Raw genomic sequence first — 19070 nt, 5'->3', positions numbered from 1 at the left:
GAACCTGGGAGGCAGAGGTTGCGGTGAGCTGAGATCACACCACTGCACTCCAGCCTGAGTGGGTGAGACTCTGTCTCAAAAAAAAGAATCTCCTTTCACAGGACACCAAGTTCAGTGACAGTGCAGACAGCAACCAACTTCACAGGGTTGTCTTGTTATCTGAGAGCAGAAATGCAAAATCTTGAAAGAGCCTGTCTGGATCAAGAATTCAGCCCTCATTTTCCTACGTGGAAAGTCACATGTGGCCAAGCAAAACTGACCTGATGAAAGCCAGTGTGTTCAGCTTCCTTTCAAATCAGCATCCATAATTGCCACTCGCATTTAACATGGCACCGATTACACCTGTGTTCTGGGGCCAAGAACACTGGCCCGTTCGCCACCTTCTGAAAGTCGGGTGGCTGAGATCCAAGCCCAACAAGACTGAACAGATGAGTCGCAGCAGCGGGAACCCAGCAGCTGTCCTTGTAAACCAGGGAGCTTACCCACAACCCAGCAGGGCAAGATGGAGTCTGTCATCCCCAGGAATTAGGGGCAATTCGACCTGCAACCCTCAGAAGTTAGGTCTCCAGTAACTGCTACTGTTAAGAAATTCCTCTCTTGCCTCTTCCCGTTGACAAATGTTGCTAGCCCTCTTGGACTAGCGAGCTAGGCCCCGTCTAGGAAGTGAGGTGTGGCACTTCACCCGGCAGACACTCCCTCACAGACAGTCCCCACGTAGATGACAACAAAAAGCCGACAACCAACGGTCCCAGGTTCTTCCATTATCATTGAAGCTCATGGGAGCTCGGCACCACTTAGAATGTTCTGTGAAGTTCTCAGAATGGTATTTAATAAGGCGGCAATTCATTGTCAGTTCAGAAGCCATTCAGGGTGGAAATGGAGGGTAAAGTTGAGATGCCATAAACTCAGTAGCTTCCAAATTTTATTACAGGTTTTTTCAGGTCTAACAATAGCAATTTAGAGAAGGGAGAGAAAAGACATTACTCAGTCTTCAAAAGTACACCCCAAACCCATGCAAACTGTGGGCCGACACTGCCATCTGCTCTCTCTGACACGTGGTGTGGAAAGCATGATTGCCATTTTCCTCTAAGGCCAGCGTTCTCTTTAGGATTCTCCCTCTAGCACCAGGCCTAGGACAGTCTTAATCCTGACAGTCCAGAACTTCAATTTTACTATCATTCAACAAATACTTTTTCAAACATTTATATGTGCTAGATACTGTTATAAAGTCTGGGATGTAGCAATCGCTAAAGTAGGAACAGTTCTGCCTTGTTGGAGTGTTTCTTTTTTAGTTAGAGGGAGACAGGCATGAACAAATAATCAAGTGTGAATAAACAGACTATCAGATGGTGATAGGTGCTATGGAAGAAACAAGGCAGATTAAGAAGGACAGAAATCATCCAGGCAGGGGGTGGGGGCGGTGGGGGATATGGATTATGTGGCATGGTCAGGGAAGGTCTCACTGAAGAGGTAACATCTCAGGAAGACCCAAGCAGGTGAAAGAGAGGCCATGTAGAATTGTAGGGCAGGGTTTTTCAGGCAAAGGGATCAGAAAGGGCCAAGATTGGGAGGAAGGAGAGGGATTGGTGTGTTTACAGAACAGAGAGGGGCCAAAAGGAGTGAGGAATGAGGGTGAGAGAGGAAGGAGCTAAGACAGGAGAGGTGGCAGGAAGCCAGATCACTTGCAACCTTGCAAACCATTTTAAGGACTTCACCTTTAACTGTGCACATCAGTCAGGGCCTAGCCAGGAGACAGAAGCCACACCAGTTATTTCAACAGAGCTAATTTAATGTAAAGAATAATTTTCTAGGAATAAAGTCTTAACCAGGTAACCGAAAGAGTAAAAAGACAACTCCAGGGTGTCTTTGGTGTAACAACTTCAGGAAGCTCCAACCCTGGGGCTGGCAGAAGAAAAGTGGGGGTGTCAGATTATTAAAATTTAGAAGCTTAGAAAAGAGTCCCCTGAGGCTGGAACCCAAACCTCAAAGAGGGGGCAGCCAGTGCTGTGTCCCTAAAAAGGCACAGTGAGGTTGGTTCTTGAGTGTAGGAAAAGTTGCAATGTAGATTGAACAGCTGCTACTGGAAGAAAGTGCTGCTGCCAAGGTGAAGCAGCAGTACTGGGGTGCTGCACCCAGGAACCACAGACAGACAGGATACCCGTGGGAAAGAGCAAGAGCCTCTCTAGCACCCCCTACTGGCTGAGCCCAACAGGGAGCCCAACAAAGGAGAAATGTAGTGTTCAGGGGCCCAGCATAGAATCAAGTATTGAAGGAAGGCTTTGGAGCTGAGAGACGATAACTTACTAACTGGAACTCTCTGAAGGAGATAAGATTTTGAGCAAGGAAGTGACAAAAGCTGACTCACTCTGACATCTGTGTTGAAAACAGACAGTAGAGGAGCAGTAACAGTGGAGGAGGGAAGGAGTGGATGAATTCTGAATACAGGCATCCCAGTGGATTTGCTGATGGCGTCCATGTGGGCTGTGAAAGAGAGACGTTAAGGGTGACTCCTTCATCAAGGCCTAAGTAACTGAATGGAGACAAATTTACTGAGGGAGCAGGGAGAGCAAGGGAGCAAGAACAAGTTTGTTAGGTCAGCTTAGGTGTGAGGTGCCCGTTAGAAATTCAACTGAGGGGCTGGGCACCTGTAATCCCATCACTTTGGGAGGCTGAGGCGGGTGGATCACCTGAAGTCAGGAGTTTGAGTCCAGCCTGCCCAACATGGCAAAACCCCACCTCTACTAAAATTACAAAAATTATCTGGGTGTAGTGGTGTGCACCTGTAGTCCCAGCTACTCAGGAGGCTGAGGTGGAAGACTTGCTTGAGCCCAGGAGACAGAGGTTACAGTGAGCCAAGATCGTGCCACTGCACTCCAACCTGGGTGACAGAGTGAGACTCCGTCTCAAAACAAGGAAAGAAAGAAATTCAACTGACAATGATGGCAGGCAGTTGCATCCCCAAGCCTGGGGAGGGTTTAAGTTAGAGATGTAAATTTGAGGTTCACCCATCATATAGATGGATTTTAAAGCCACGTGATTGAATGAGATCATGGGTGTCATCTCAACGTCACTTAGAATATGCCATGGCTAAGAATCAGCTCTGGAATCAGAATGATGTCAATTTGAATCCAAACTCTGTCATCACTGGATTTTCCCAGATGTTCTAAGCCCCGATTCCCTCCTGTGTAACCTGAGGATGATACTAATCATGTTGACTATACTGATCTTATGTAAAGATTAGATTCAGTAACATAAGGAAAGCCCTTACCCTAGTGCTTGATATCAACCTTATAAATAAGAGCTATTATCATTATCAAGTTTTACAATATTATTAGTAGTCAAAGATAGCCAGAGCCTAGAAAATTAGGCTCCTAAGACCCAAAAGCAAAGAGACCTGAACTGTACTAAAAAGACAACTTACTAATTGTAGGAGAAGATACAGTGGCATCTTATATGAAATAGGTATATAAACCATGACTTGAAATTACTGTGGCTTTCCTTTTACTGATACATTTATTTGGAGTACTCAAATTTTTGGTTTTTGGGTGTTTCGTTTTTGTTTTTTTGTTGTTGTTGTTTTGTTTTTTTGTTTTGTAGAGACAGGGTCTCGCTATATTGACCAGGCTGGTCTCGAACTCCTAGCCTCAGTGTCCCAAAGTGCTGGGATTCAAGTGTGAGCCACCATGCCCTACCTCAAATGGTTTTTAATCAGGACAACTCTCCCGACCTGTAATAGAGCCTGCCCTAGCTCTCAGAATTATGTTGCAGAATGGGCTAGCAGTCAAGTTTGTTCTCCATGAAAAGGCTGAGCACCTGGGGAGCTGAGAGGTAAGCTTGATGTACATGAGGACTGTTCCTCTGGTTTGTGAATAACCAGCCAGGGAGTAAAAAAAGATGCCAGACAACCATCACAAAGGAAAGAAGGAAGGGAAAGACAGATCCACAAAGCGATTCTAAAGGAACATTATTAGCAAATCCTTTAAAATACCAAAACTGAGTGTGCAGGGCAAGACCAAGATAGAAACAGAATCCTCGCCTGGGGATGAACTATGGAGACGTCAGCGTGTGCCTGTCGTGAGTGAGCTGCTATGGATACGTCAGCATGTGCCTGTCGTGAGTGAGTGGCAGATGAGTAAGGAATGAGCACAGCCCCAGGGTGACTCTGAGACCCTGTGCACCCGTCACCACTCACTCCAGTCGGCCTGGGAACACAGCCCCATCCTCCATTAATTGTTCACCTCTCATTAAGCATTTTTGCATCAGGCAGCCATTCCTTTCCAAGAGCTCAATTGCAGGGTTATATAAGGTTCTCCTATATTCCTGGCCGGAGAACTGAGACCAGCTGCCTGTCCAGAGTGCTCCCTTCCTAGGGGGTAGGTCACTCCAGGAAACCACACAGCAGATTACAAAGCCTAGAAAACACAACAGGGGAGTCGAAGAGGCTGGATGTCCTCCCAGGCTGCTCTCAACCGTAGAGAGCAGAAAACTCTCTGCTTCCTGAGCCTGGAGTATGCAATCAAAGCTCCCCGTCCCCAGGCTGGTGTGAAGGACCTTTCAGCCAAGTCTCTCCATGACCACCTTGTACGATATCAAAGCTCTTCCCATTGTTCTGCTGCTTACAGAGCCTTCTCCCACACGAGTTCCCAACCCTTTCACTAAGTGAAAAACTCCACCATCCAAAGATTCTATTCCAAACAGCTGTTCCTGGATGCAAGGAGGGATCCATCTAGAACAGTGATTCTCAACCCTGGCTGCACTTTGCAGCCTCCAGGGGAGACTTTAAAAGTGCTGATGTCCAGTCTCCACCCCAGGCTCTTTGGGAATGGGGCTCAGGCACCAGTATTGTTTTTAAGTTCTTCAAGTGTTTTGACTGTGCGGGCTGCATTTTAAAACTCATTGTTTTAGACTATAAATTCCCGCCAGTATACTAAAGCCATTGCCGACTCTCAGGTTGTTTTTCTAAGAACGCATGATACGACTATCATCATGGTAGTTGCTATAAGTTCCTTCCTCTCTCCCTGTCTCCCTCTGTCAAAAGAAAAACCTTACCCAAATTACATTTAACCGAGTTTGAGCAAATAATAATTCGTGGATCAGGCAGCCCTTGAACCAGAATAGGTTCAAAGGGGCTCCAGCATAGCCACATGGCGGAAGTCTTATGGCCAGTAAAAGGAGAGTGATGGACAGGAAATAGAAATGAGGTACAGAAACAGCTGGATTGGTCACAATCCGGTGTTTGCCTTACTTAAACAGGGCTTGAACAGTTGGCTTCCTGTGATTGGCCAAAATTTGGTGATTGGCACAATAATAGATTACAGTCTGTTTATATGTCCAGCTGGGTTACCATTCACTGTGTACAGAGAAACCTTTAGGCTGAACTTAAAATATGTAGGGAGGACAGCTTCAGGACTAAACTTAATTTCCCTCCCTCCCTCCCTTCATTTCTTCCTTCCTTCCTTTCTTCCTCTCCTCCTTCCTTCCTTCTTTCCTTTCTCCCTTCCTCTCTTCCTTCTTTTCTTCCCTGACAACAATGAAGAGGACAGATCACATCACTAGGCCTGAGCTCAGCATAATGGAAGCTAGGCCCCACCTAATATACCTCCATTAAAATCTAAACCACTACATGGGCCCCCCCCCCCCCCCCGCCCAAAAAAAAGGCCCTAAAAGAGCAGAGGAGCTGGGAAAGGGCTCAAAGCTGATGAAAGACTCTAAGTGAGGAGGAAAAAATCCCTGTTGCAAAGGCTGATAGGAAAAGACAAGGGAATGCCTCCCCTCTTTGGAGAATTTTTCTGTCAAAATGTCTTTTTTTTTAACTTATCTTTTTTTTTTTTTTAACATCTCTCATTCAGCTCTTTGGCTGGCCCATTGTCCAAGGCAACATCTTCCTATTATTCTATTATCTGTCAAATGGCTACTGTGATTGTAGGAGACAGCGCATGTGAACGATCAGGCTTCACTTTTCTGCCAATGGTTGGTTCAAAATAAGCCACCAGAGGTGACCTGGTAATTGTACCCCTCCTAAAAAATGATACCGAGATGAACTTGAGAGCGTCCCAGCCTCTTTCCCTTCCCTGTGCCTCTGTTTCCCTTCCTTTAACACACATGGTCAGTTTGGACATCTGAACACCACTGGGTTAAGATGAATGGTTCGAGTTTTAATCATCCTTGCTTGCAACATCTGAACATTTATCCACACATGTTTCCCAGCACTCGCTTGCCATCCCCTCCCCCTCTTTTTTTATTCATTTCTGAAAGCTTCTATTATCAATCACTGCATGAGGTAAATTTTCAAATCAGCAGTCAGGGTTTTTAAGCTGCATGACTCCTATTATAGCAAAAGGAGGCAGGTGACCAACACTGATACAGTCTCAAAAAATCCCCTCTGCAGCCTCCTTCCTTAGTGTTCATTCATTCATTTTCAGGGCATGTATCGAGGCTGGGTTTGACAAAGCCTTCACCGAGGATCAGTCTACCTTTCACAGAAGGCCAAGGGAACAGGGAAGTGGAGACGCTGAACTGGAAAAGAGAGAAAGGCAGGAGAGTGCGTTTGGAGAGCATTTTTCTTAGGCATTTTGTCACATCTTCCAGCTGGCTCCATTAGGGAGAATTGGAGTGTGTCAAAATTGGGTGTCTGGTTCTCTCTCCATCATTCTTGCTTCCCTTTTCCCTTTCATAGCAGTGTCCCTAAGGGATGCCTTGCACCCACTGGCAAGGCCATCCCTATACGAAAGTCCCCAACTCCACACTCCAGCAGCTCTGGAACCCTTGGGCTCTGCCTGACTGTCCACTGTGGTGGCACCAGCTTGCTCTCCTCCACTCCTGTCTCCCAAGTTCTCGTTTCATCCACCTGTGTGTCTGACGCTGCTCTACACCTGGACACTGCCTTGTCTATGACCCCTATAGGTAAACAGGATCTCCGTGTCTGTTGGACATGTGGGTGATCTTGACACAAACACCCAATTCTAGGCCTCTGAACATCCAAATTCTTTCTTGTGATTTCAGGCAATTGAAGAGGCTTACCCTCCCCTGATGCCCTCTGCTTCTGAGTTCCACACCTTCACATACTGCTTCTGGGCTGTGTCCTATTGGCTCCCAACTGTGTTCAATGTCTCTGTCACATAAAAATTAACAAGTGCTACAGAGAAGGGAACAAGAGGAAAGATTGACATCGTGCAGAAATTAAGAATCTATGGGCCGGGCACCATGGCTCATGCCTGTAGTCTCAGTTGAGGTGGGAGGATCACTTGGGCCCAGGAGTTCGAGACCTGTCTGGGCAACATAGTGAGATCCAGTCCTAAAAAACAATAAAAAATTAGTGGGCATGGTGGTGCTCGTCTATAGTCCCAGTTACCCAGGAGGTTGAGGCAGGAGGATTGCTTCAGTTTGGGAGTTTGAGGCTGCAGTGAGCTGTGATCACACCGCTGAACTCCAGCCTAGATGACAGAGTGAGACTCCATCTCAAAAAAAAAAAAAAAAAAAAAAAAAAAAGAAAAGAAAAAGAAAGGAAGGAAGGAAAGAAGGAAAGGAATAAAATCCACAATGTATATTCCACAAGCCCTCCCAGTTTTCCAGGATCAGGAGGCTGTCTCTTCGCCTGCCTTCTCCAACCCTGCACCCAGCCTCTTTGCCTCTGCAGGATTTCCCCAGAAAGTCGAATCTTCTTCCCTTTATGGAGTGGAGCAGTGCAGCTCAGACTTGTAGGCATACCTGCCCAGCACAGACCAACGTCTCCCCTTGACCATGGCCCACAGCCTTTCTCTGAGGAAAGGGCTCGCCACAGGCAATTCCCTATTCAAAGGTCACCATTGGCTAACAGGGGTCCTGCCTCCATCAACTCATCCGACGTTGAGGTGCAGCACCCGAATCAACCAAGAGCGGGCCAATGGCCTCTGACAAGTTGGGGCAAGAAAACCCTGCCTCTGAGGGAAACTCTAAAGTGTGCAGCAACCAATCAAGGCCAATCAGATCCTCTCAGAAGCTGGATTGTGGGAGAGCCGATCACAGTCTGCAGCAGCTGAAGCCACCAGGACAGCAGCAAGTAGGCAGAAGGACTTCAAAAGAAGAGAGAGCAAACAGAAGTCATAAGGCCTAGAAAGCACAAGGAAGCAAAAGTCATGAGGTTGGGAGCAAGAAACAGGCAAGGCAGCAATAGCAAGTGGCAGTCACAGCAAGGAAGAGACCATGCAAGGGGATTTGGAGTGAAGGGAGCCACCGCTTTTGCACGAGGCCGTAGTTACTGAGCTGCAGACTCGGGGGTCTGTGCACGTTTACCTCCCTGTGCATGCATGCAGTGCACCCCCGTTGTCTCTGGTCTAGAGACCTTCTCTGCCCCTTGCAACCTCAAGCAGTGGGCTCCGGGCCCCTACTCTGTGCAAACTCTGCTGACCTATTTCATAGGACTCACCATGTCCCCCAAACTCTTTACCCTTTGGTCAAAGATCTGTCTTACTCAGGTTCACATCCTCATGTTCACACCTCCTCCCACACAGTCAACACAGAGTCAACACTCAGAGTTTGACTTCCTTCCAGACCAGTCCTCTACATGGTGCCTATGACTTTAACCTAATTGCCTATAATTCCTCCCTGTATGAGAATAGATACTCAAATACAAGATTTCCAACCTATTCCCTCCAGATGACAAACAAGCTACAAGAGACAGTGTAGACTAGAAGAACAACTGCCTGAACCCGTGGGAAGAAGGTGGAACAAGACCTTACAGTAAAAACAAAAGTTGTCAGTTGATCTCATGGAGGTAGAGAGTAGAAGAGTGGTTACCAGAGGCTGGGAAGGGTAGTGGGGAGTGGGGATGAAGAGAGACTGATTAATGAGTACAAACATACAGGCAGATAGGAGGAATAAGTTCTAGTGTTTGATGGCACAGTAGGGTGACTGTAGTTAACAATAATTGAGTGTATATTTCAAAACAGCTAGAAGATTTGGAATGTCCCCAACACAAAAAAAATAATCAATGTTTGAGGTGAGGAATATCCCAATTACCTTGATTTGATCATCACACATTGTGTGCAACTATCAAATATCAAATGTACTTCATCAATATGTACAATTAGTGTGTATCAATATAAAATATTTTTTAAAGCTGTGATTCCTGCCCCTACACCCCTTGGCAGCCATCCCACCTTTGCAGCAATGAGCTGGAAAGTTGGGAAACTATCAGGTTCTCAACTTCAGAAATACAGTTTATTACAGTGGGATTAGAGTACACCAACCCCCATATTCCACATTCCGCAGCCATCTTCTTTCTCTACATACCATTAACCAGAAGGCTTCCACAGCTTATTCTCCAGTGGAAACCATCAAGAACCTCCCAAGGAAGGCCGAGTAGTGGAGGCGTGACTTCCCACAGTCAACTTCTGTCTCTCCGCTGACCCAGCAAACAACCACATGATAGTCACAAATAATATGGCCCCATGGGTATATGCATGGGCCAGGTATACATCCGCCCCTTCCTTCCTCTCCCACTTAAGAAAGCAGATCAGAATGCAAGCATCTAAAAACAGCATTGTTACGGAGGCACACTCTGAAATATATTGTCATTTATCAACAAAGTAAATTATTCAAAACTGTGATACTCTCACTGTTATTAGCTAGCAAATTCCTTTTCATACCCAGAGTGGAACACAATGGTTGAACATTGATTTCTTAGACACAACTTTGAATGTCTACCACTTGAATTGTTGATGTCTGACAAATGACAAAAATGATAAATGCTAGTGTAAACCAACTCATACAAGAACCAAGCACTTTAGAGAAAATCAAAATACCTCTGTCTCTCTCAGAACATACTTACCAAAACCCCACACTCTTCAGTAACAATAACAAGTGTATGATCACCTAACGAAGACTCTATCACTCTCTAAGCAAAGTAAACAGGATAAAACATGACAATTTTATCATCATTATGGATTATTTTAATTTTTATTCTTTGTGTTTTACATACTTTCTGATTCCCTATGAACATTCATTACCTTTTTAAGGGATAATGTTTAAAATGTTATGTAAAAAATGAAATATACTTTCAACACAAGGAATGGAAAGTCATGAAATTTAAGGAGATTCTGGAAGACATTGGCTTACTTCAAGATTTATGCAAGAACATATCTATAGCAATGAGGAAAGAAGACATTTTAAAAAGACCTCCAAGGAGAAAAAAATTAATTGCTATCACTTTTTTTTTACTGGAAGACGTGATAGATATTGTAACAAAATTCCCACCATCCCTAAAAAACAATTAAAAGACACCTCTTTCTGAATGCCTATAATCTGAAACAAGACCAGTTGGATCTGTACAAGTGATCCATCGGTTAAGCTCCTCTAAGTGAAATACACTTGTCTTTAGAAAAAGCATGTCCCCAAATTGGAAATATGAACTGATCAAAGGTACATAGGCACAACACCAAAACCTATTTGATCACTGAAAAAATAAGAGTTTCTCCAGTTCTGGGCTTGGAACATTTCTTTCCAATCATTTGGGCAGCAGTTGAATCAAGTCCAGGAGATTAAAATACTGAAAGTCCAGAGGGCAACATTTCCACACAACTCACACATTTATCGTGCTGAAGGTGTGAGCTTTGAAGTTGGGTAGCAGCCAAGACAGAGGGGTAGAAAAAAAAGAGAAAGAATTACATGGGGGCTGGTAGTCACTCAAAGGAAGAAGAACAAGAATCAAGGGAAAGAAAAAGAAAAGTGAGGTGAAAATGGATTAAAACAAAGCCAGGGATGTCTAGCCTTCTCCCTCACTGCCAAGGTTGGGAAGATGACGGAAGTTTGTCCTGCAAACTCATCAGGAGTGGGGGCAATAATTTACCAAGGTCAAAGGGCAAGGGCAGGCCGCCTCAGTGACCCAGCCTTTGCAATGAAAACATTTCAAAGAAACTTAAGCAGGCAGAATGTGTAGACATTTGTGCAACACAGCTGGGGGAAGCCTCCACAACCTTTCCCAGTCTTAGTCCTGTCAAATGACAAATGTCTCTTTTACGTAAGGATCAAACAGTGTTGGAGGCAGTAACATAAGCAAAATCTTCAGTGACATTGATTTTGCATGTTAGCAGAGTTGCTTCTAAAGAGGAACTCCCACGACTGCCAGAGAGTTTCTTAACCTGAAAACTGCAATTGTGCAACTCACTTAACAGCCAAATATAGGCCAAAAGGAACAAATTCATCCAACCTTTCTGACAGCGTCACGTTGACACTTCAATTACCTGATAACTGCAGCAATGTTTTCCTAGCTGAGCAGGAAAACTTCAAAAAAAAAAAAAAAGCTTAACCTTTTCCTCTTTAGCTTCCGCTAACCATCCACATCTGCTTTCCTGGCTAAGTCTCCACAGTAGCTATTACCAACATATGAATGGAATTAAAAAAAAAAAGAGAGAGAGAGAGAGACCCAGAACTGAATTCAAATTCTGACTCTACTATTTTCCAAGGGCGGGTCCTAGGGCAAGTCACCTAGACTCCATGATCTTCAGTTTTAAGTTGCTATGAAAAAGTAAATAATATAAGAACTGTTTGGAAGACACAGATGCTCCGATGATTGTTGTCATGCCAATGGTAACAAAAGTAAATAAGGACTGGGCTTACTCTATGCCAACATAAAAAGTATATTTCTTCTCACCTAAATAAAACACTTGCTACCTCTTGAACACGATTATAAGTAGCCTACCTATCTTTAGTTTTATGTAAAAACATTCTGCTCCGGGCTAGGTGCAGTGGCTCATACCTGTAACCTCAGCACTTTAAGAGGCCGAGGCAAGAGAAGCGCTTGAGTTCAGGAGTTTGAGACCAGTCTGAGCAACATAGGGAGACCTCATCTCTACAGATAATTTTCAAATATTAGTCAGTTGTGGTGGTGCGTTCCTGTGGTCCCAGCTACTTAAGAGGCTGAGGCAAGAAGATTGCTTGAGCCCAGGAGGTTGAGGCTGCGGTGAACCACGATTGCCCCACTGCACCCCAGCCTGGGTGGCACGGCAAGACCCTGTCTCAAAAAAAAAAAAAAAAAAAAATTATATTGCAATTGTATTGAAAGATTCTCAAGGGAAATTTAATGTTTAATCTGATGTCATCATTCTCTCAATGTAAACAAAAACCAGTAGTCAAATTTTGTATATTCAAGGAATAATTACAAATGATTAATATGATGATAATGTCAATGATGAAACAAATATGCTATGGTCAACATTGTTTTGGTTTTGGTTTCTCTTAGTCTAAGACGGCAGTAGAGCATATAGCAAATATCTCTGAGCACCGCTCTCTTCTATACAGATTTCCATTAAAGCAGTTGGAGTTCCTTTACTGCATTGGTTTGTTTGTTCTTCCTAGAACAGAAAGCTCCCGTGAGTGAAATTAACTTCTGAGCCATCTTTGTATACCTAGTATCACATGGTAGGCCAGGCTGGATGAGCAGATGGTCAGTCCACCTGCATTGGTAGCAAAGTAAGACACAATCTTAAAAACAACACTATTTTATAAGTTTATATTATGCTTGTATCAGTTAAGATCAGGCTCAGTTGCAACCATCGAAACTCTAGCAAAACGGTTTAATCAAAATAGAGAGGTATTTCTCTCTCACGCGGCAATCTAGAGCTAGTCTGTCCACGGCTCCACAGTGCCAGGGATCCATGTGCCTTGCATGTTACTGTTCTATGGTGTGTGGTTTTTATTCTCAAGTTAACATCTTGGAATCCAGGCCATACAATCACAATCCAGGTAGCAGGAAGGTAGGAGAACAGTGCACATGGGTATTGGGTAGCAAAATGGGTGGACTCCATCAGAGTGCATAGCTGGGCTCTGTGTGAGTGTACCCTGTCCTTTCGGGGCCCAGCAGGCATTGTAGCGTGGCAGCCACATCCAAGCCATGGCCTGGGCATCCTGTCACCTGCCCAGACACATGGTCACTCACACTGGGGGCTTTCTGTCGTGTGTGTGTGTCTTCCTGTTGACTGTGCACTTCGTTCTCAGTGCAGAATGTTTCCTGTTAGTGTGTGAAGACACTGGTTTTCAATCAGTGTCTAAAACCACATTCCTGCCGTTCACTGCAACACAGTGTGTTCATTTGTTTAAAATAGAGTTTAATGAGTAAGTTTAGATCTGGCTGGTGAATATCTTAAAACTTTATATTAATAAAAAGTTCTTCCTGGAAAAAAATCCATTTTTCCCCTTTTCAATAACAGAACTTCAATTTTTATTTCAGTTTATTGCCATCCACAACAAATGTTATATTTCCCAGCCTACCTGGCAGGTAAATGTGGCCATATGACTAGGTTCTGAACAATACAACATAAGCAGAAGTATTGTGTGGCATTTCTAGGAAGTTCCTCCTCTGTGAAAAAAACACAGATATGGGCCGGGTGCCGTGGCTCACATCCGTAATCCTAGCAACTTTGGGAGGCCAAGGCAGGAGGATTGGTCAAGGCCAGGATTTCAAGACCAGCTCAGGAAATAAAGCAAGACCCTCTCTCAACAAAGAATTTAAAAATTAGCCGGGCATAGTGTTGTGCAACTGTAGTCCCAGCTACTTGGGAAGCTGAGGCAGGAGGATCACTTGAGCCCAGGAGTTCAAGGTTGCAGTGAGATGTGATGGTGCCACTGCACACCAGTCTGGGTGAGAGAGCAAGACCTGGTCTCGAAAAAAAAAAGGAAAGGAGAGGAGAGGAGAGAGGAGGAAATGATGGCTGGAGCTCTAGCAGCCATCTTGAATCATGAAGATCATAAAGACAAAAGCTATAACCTAAGAATGACAGATTAATGAACTAGAAGGAAACTGTGTATGTGAAAACCTCATGGAGGGACCGACCATACCAGCCATAGACTGCAACTCTGTATTTCTTTTATGTAAAAGACACATTTACTTTCATATTTTTATGCCACTTATATAACATATTTCTGTCTCCTATAAAGAAGAATCTAATTCTAATCAATATAGTGCTGAAGTAAACTGCCCCCCACTCCACCGCCCTTTCCTCTCTACTGGTTATAAGCAACAGTCTCTTCCACCAACACTGGCCATTATTGAATTTTCTTTCTCATCTTAACCTTTCTCATAGGGAGTATCAAATAAAGGACACATAGCCCATAACTTTTATTTTTGCAAACTATGAAAATTTTATAACAAAGGGAAATAAAACATGAACATCAACAATTCTCTATACAGCTATTGTGAGATGAAAAAAAATTTTTTAAAGAATTCACCTTCCAGACAGAGGCATTTCTGTCACTATCTAACATATGTGGCCATGTTCTCAGTATGCACTTCACAAGGAAGAGAACATATCTTTAGGTAAATGATTCTTAATTAACTTATGTACTTGAAAAAATAAACTCAGCAGGAAAATAATATGTATCTATTGCTCTACATTAAAGAGGCAGAGGAAAAATTTGCCCTAAAACAGAATTTGGAACTCAGCAGGATAAGAAGATGACTCCATTTTACTTCTTATAAATAGAAAAGAAGTTCAAGGCACATACGTTGTCAAAACAACTTTATAAATAAGCTGGTGCCAACACACTCATGAATACTAAAAATATTTTCCAGGTTCTCAGTTGTCTTCTCTATGATTCTATTGAGGTCATGCCTATTCCAATAAACTCAATTCTCATTGCAATTCTTAGTGAGTCCAGTGTGCCTCCTCGTATAAGATAAAGGGTTTCATAAACTGACACCATGGACAGATCAAGATTAGTCGGCTTTATGAAGCCAGTGACTTGGTAGTTCCTTTAAATCTTTCTGTAAGGCACTATGGCCTCCAGTGTCCACTCCGGATCATATGGTGGAGGAGAAACGCTTGTGGACCTAGAGTTAACGACAATGACCTGGATTCTTGTCCCATCTCCATTTTCTAACAGGCAGTGTAAATTTGAACAAGTGTCTTAATCTCCCCTGCCTCTCCTTTCCATTAAATAAGAATAATACCAATTTCCGCGGGGCCTGGTGGCTTACGCCTGTGGTCCCAAGGCAGGTAGATCATCTGAGGTTGGGAGTTTGAGACCAGCCTGGCCAACATGACAAAACTCAGTCTCTACTAAAAACAAAAATTAGCCGGGCCCAGTGGTGTGTGCCTGTAATCCCAGCTACTCAGGAGGCTGAGGCAGGAGAATCGCTTGAACCCAGAAGGCAGAGGTTGCAGTGAGCCAAGATCATGCCACTGCACTGCAGCCTGGGCAACAGTGCCAGACTCCCTCTCAAAGAAAAGAAAAAAGAATAATACCAATTTCAATTTTGATACGGTTCAATTATATGTGAAAGTGGTTTATAATGGTAAAGGGTTGCATATGGGTAGTATCTGTAAATTTTAATAATTGGTGGTGTTGGGTTGTAAGTAATTAAAACTAAACTGTGCTGCCTCAAGCACAGTGAATATATACAGACCGTTTTGGAAGAGCATAAAATGAACTGTTAAATAATGATTACCATTTGAGGTAGGACTTTTTTTTCCTTGACAGACTTTAGGTGGCAGCCATACATATCTTTTAAATTTAAGAAAACAATATGTAATTTCATCGAGTTTTTTTTTTCTGATGATGAAATGGTAGAAGGCCAAAGGGAAGGAACTGGGCAGAAGCAGATATTCTTTTAGCAATAATAATGTGTCCCTCTTCAGTTCTAAAGGTCCTCACCCTGGTGATCCTCATAGATCTTCCTTCCAGTGGATATTAATGTGAGCATATCCCTAGCAATAAACCATCAAGATTTAGAAAACAGAAATACTTAAAATCGTTTGAAGAAGCCCCTGAATATTCAATACTGAGTGCTTCTGGCATTAACAGCCAGAACTAAACCCAAACCACTGCACCCATGGGTCCAAGAACTACCTTTGTATTCAAGTGGCATCCCTCTCCTCACCATCCCTATCAGGCAAAAGGTGTGTGCCTTCCTCAGTTGGTTTATTGGCTACCATTTCCCTCACTCTCTCTTTTTTTCTTTTTTTTTTAGGTAATCTATTTAAAAGCCTCATAATCTGTTCTATAAATATCTCAACATTTATGCCTAAAGGCCCCCCAAAAACCTGGAGGTAATACATTGAACAGGCAGTAGGCCTCTGAATACCTGGTTATCAAGGACTCCTTTAACCTCAAGTCTCCCACAAATTAGGGGGAAAAGCATTTATCTTTGTGCAAAATGGACTATTTCCACAGACTGGGCACAGTGGCTCATGTCTATAAATGTAGCACTTTAGGAGGTTGAGGTGGGAGGATCACTTGAGCTCAGGAGTTTGAGACCAATAGCAGCTTGGGCAACATAATGAGACCCCATCTCTACAAAATAAAAACGTTTTTAAATAGCTGGGTGTGGTGATGTGGGCCTGTAGTCCCAGCTGCTCAGGAGACTGAGGAGGGAAGATCTCTTGAGCCCAGGAGTTCAAGGCTTCAGTGAGCTATGTTTCACCACTGCACTCCAGCCTAAGTGACAGAGCAAGACACTGTCTCAAAAATAAAAATAATAAAAATAAGTAAATAAATAAATTCCTCCCCCTCTATTCACTGAACTCTCAAGTTTCCACCATGGATTGTGGTGTCACACTCCATCCTGCCCCATTTGCTCTAGATTCCCAACAAGGGGCACATACAGAGTACAGACCACCATCCTCACCATTGCCACCACCTCAATCCATGTGTCAGGCTCCCTCTAATGCCATCCAGGAGGCTGGTCTGGAGGAAATGGTCCAGGTGAAAAGGATTCCAGAATAGTGAGTTGCTACGGCAAATGATATCGTAATTCCTCCAAAATTAAAGATACAATTACCATATGATCCAGCAATCCCACTTTTAGGTATACACCCAAAAGAACGGAAAGGCGCAGAAGGGTAATTTGTACACCCGTGTTCAAAGCAGCATTATTCATAGGACCCAAAAGGTGGAAGTGACCCAGGTGTCCCCAGATGGATGAATGAGTAAACTAAATGTGGTACACACATACAATGGAATATTATTCAACCTTAAAAAGGAAGAGAATTCTGACACAAGATATGACACGGATGAACCTTGAGGACATTATGCTGAGTGAAATAAACCAGTCTCAAAAAGACAAATATGGCATGGTTCTACTTCTGTGAGGTACCTAGAGTAGTCAAATTCAGAAAGACAGAAAGTAGAATGGGAGTTACTGAGGATGGGGGTGGAGGGAAACGGGGAGTTGCTGTTTAATGGGTGGTGAGTTTCAGTTTTTCAAGATGAAAGAGCTCTGGGGATGGATGGTGGTGATCATTGCACAACAATCTGTACTTAACACTGCTAAGCTGCACACTTAAAATGGTTACAATGACTAATTTTATGTTATGTGTATTTTACCACAATTTTTTTTAAAAGGATGCCAGATTCTTGCATATCCTTCTCTGGAGCCAAGAGCATTACATGTCCAGCCCACCTGGGTCCTCCAAAGTTCAACTTCAGCAGGCCAACCCAGGGCATACTCAAAATCTTTCCATTGGCCCATCTCTTCCAGCCAATGGGAACCTTTCAACCTCTAAACTTCCATAGCCACATAATTAAGAACTAAATCTCACTCCCAATCATGTTGTAGAAGAATTGTTTTAGATATAACAAGGTGTCCACCTAGGTAGAACTTTAAAAAGATTCCAGTTGCGGCAATGTTCTGTTTCTTAATCTGGGTGACGGTTAGATGAGCGTATTCACTTAGTAATAATTCATAGAGCTGTACACCTAGGGTTTGTGCACTTTTTAGTTAGACTTCATTTTCGGACCTGTTTTGCTATTTCTTGCATTATTCACGGCCTCTCACAAGATGACAAATTCTCAAAGGCCTCACAGAGCCTAGCAGGGTGCTAGGCTTCTGTCAGGAGCAGAGCTATGTCTACTGATACCATTAAAATCTGGAGATCTGGGGAGTATCAGAGGGAGAAAGACAGTGCACAGGGCACTGGAATAGTTTTGCAATGTCCTCCTACATCAGGGAACCAAAAACGTTCTGACCCCAAAGCTGCAGGTCAAAAATGCAGCCAACTTCATCAGCACAGGCCAGTAGACAGAGGAAACTCAGCTGTGCTGTTGATAACTCATGTCTTAGGAAAATAACCCTTCTGATTTTAAAAGGATATATACATGCCTACACACACCCCAAAAGCTCAACTCTAGCCTCAGCATGAGAAGAATTAACGTGATGGGATAAAACTTAGTGCCTATTTTAAGAGGCAGCAACAACTGAAATAGATTGCAGATGGTAAGCTCTTCTGAACCCTGTAATAAGTCTATGATGGCCCATTCTCCAGGAAGCGAAAGTTGGAGCCAGAACTCCATGGTCTTGGAAATGTGGACGGTAATCATTTACTCCAAGAAACACAAGGGCTGGCCCTGAAGCAGAAGTGCTGGAGCAAAGCATCCCCAAAGGGTTGTGATGAACCCCCCTAAAAAGCCACCAGTGGGAGGGGTCAGTTTGATCTCCAATTAGAGTAGTCCTTTGAACTCCAGCGCTGAGCTTTCATGCAATGTGGTGCATTGGGGGTTGTTTCCATTTCAGCTGTTTCTCCATGTGCCAGAGAGGAGAGTCGTGCCTGGCAGGCCTGGGCCAGCAATATCTAGAACACAGGCCTGGCTCCAGGAGAAGCCGGAAGCCTCCCCTCCTCCACCATGGTCCCTCTGTATGTGGGCAGAGAAGGAGGCGGGGGATCAAGGATCCAGGAGGAGGATTTGGTGCCAGGGAGATGACTAAGGTCTGACGCAAACACCGCACGCATGTGAGACTTGTGAGACAAACAGGTCTGGAGGGGAACCAGTGCTCCAGGCTTGACATTGGGGCGCCTCCCAGCCCCCACGTTGGTCCCTAGGCCCGTTTAAGATGGAAGGTGAAGCAAGACGCCCTGAGTTCTCATTTTTCTCTTTCTTGCTGGTTTTCTCTCATTTGACAAATCGAACCGAACCCCAAAGGAAAAAAATGGGAAGGAGGGAGGAGGACTCCTTCCCAGGCAGATTTATGGCATTCTGGATGCAGCTTGCATTTGTCAGGCCAAAATGGTTAGGGTGGGCTAATAGAGTAGAATTACAGCTTCCTATAATAGGGAAAGTTAAATAGACAAGCTCTCCTACCCTGAGGAGAACGAGGCAGA

The sequence above is a fragment of the Piliocolobus tephrosceles genome, chromosome 5 (assembly GCF_002776525.5).
Source record: "Piliocolobus tephrosceles isolate RC106 chromosome 5, ASM277652v3, whole genome shotgun sequence".
NCBI lineage: Eukaryota > Metazoa > Chordata > Mammalia > Primates > Cercopithecidae > Piliocolobus > Piliocolobus tephrosceles.
The sequence above is the reverse complement of the archived record's forward strand: the minus strand, read 5'-3'. Positions refer to the sequence as shown.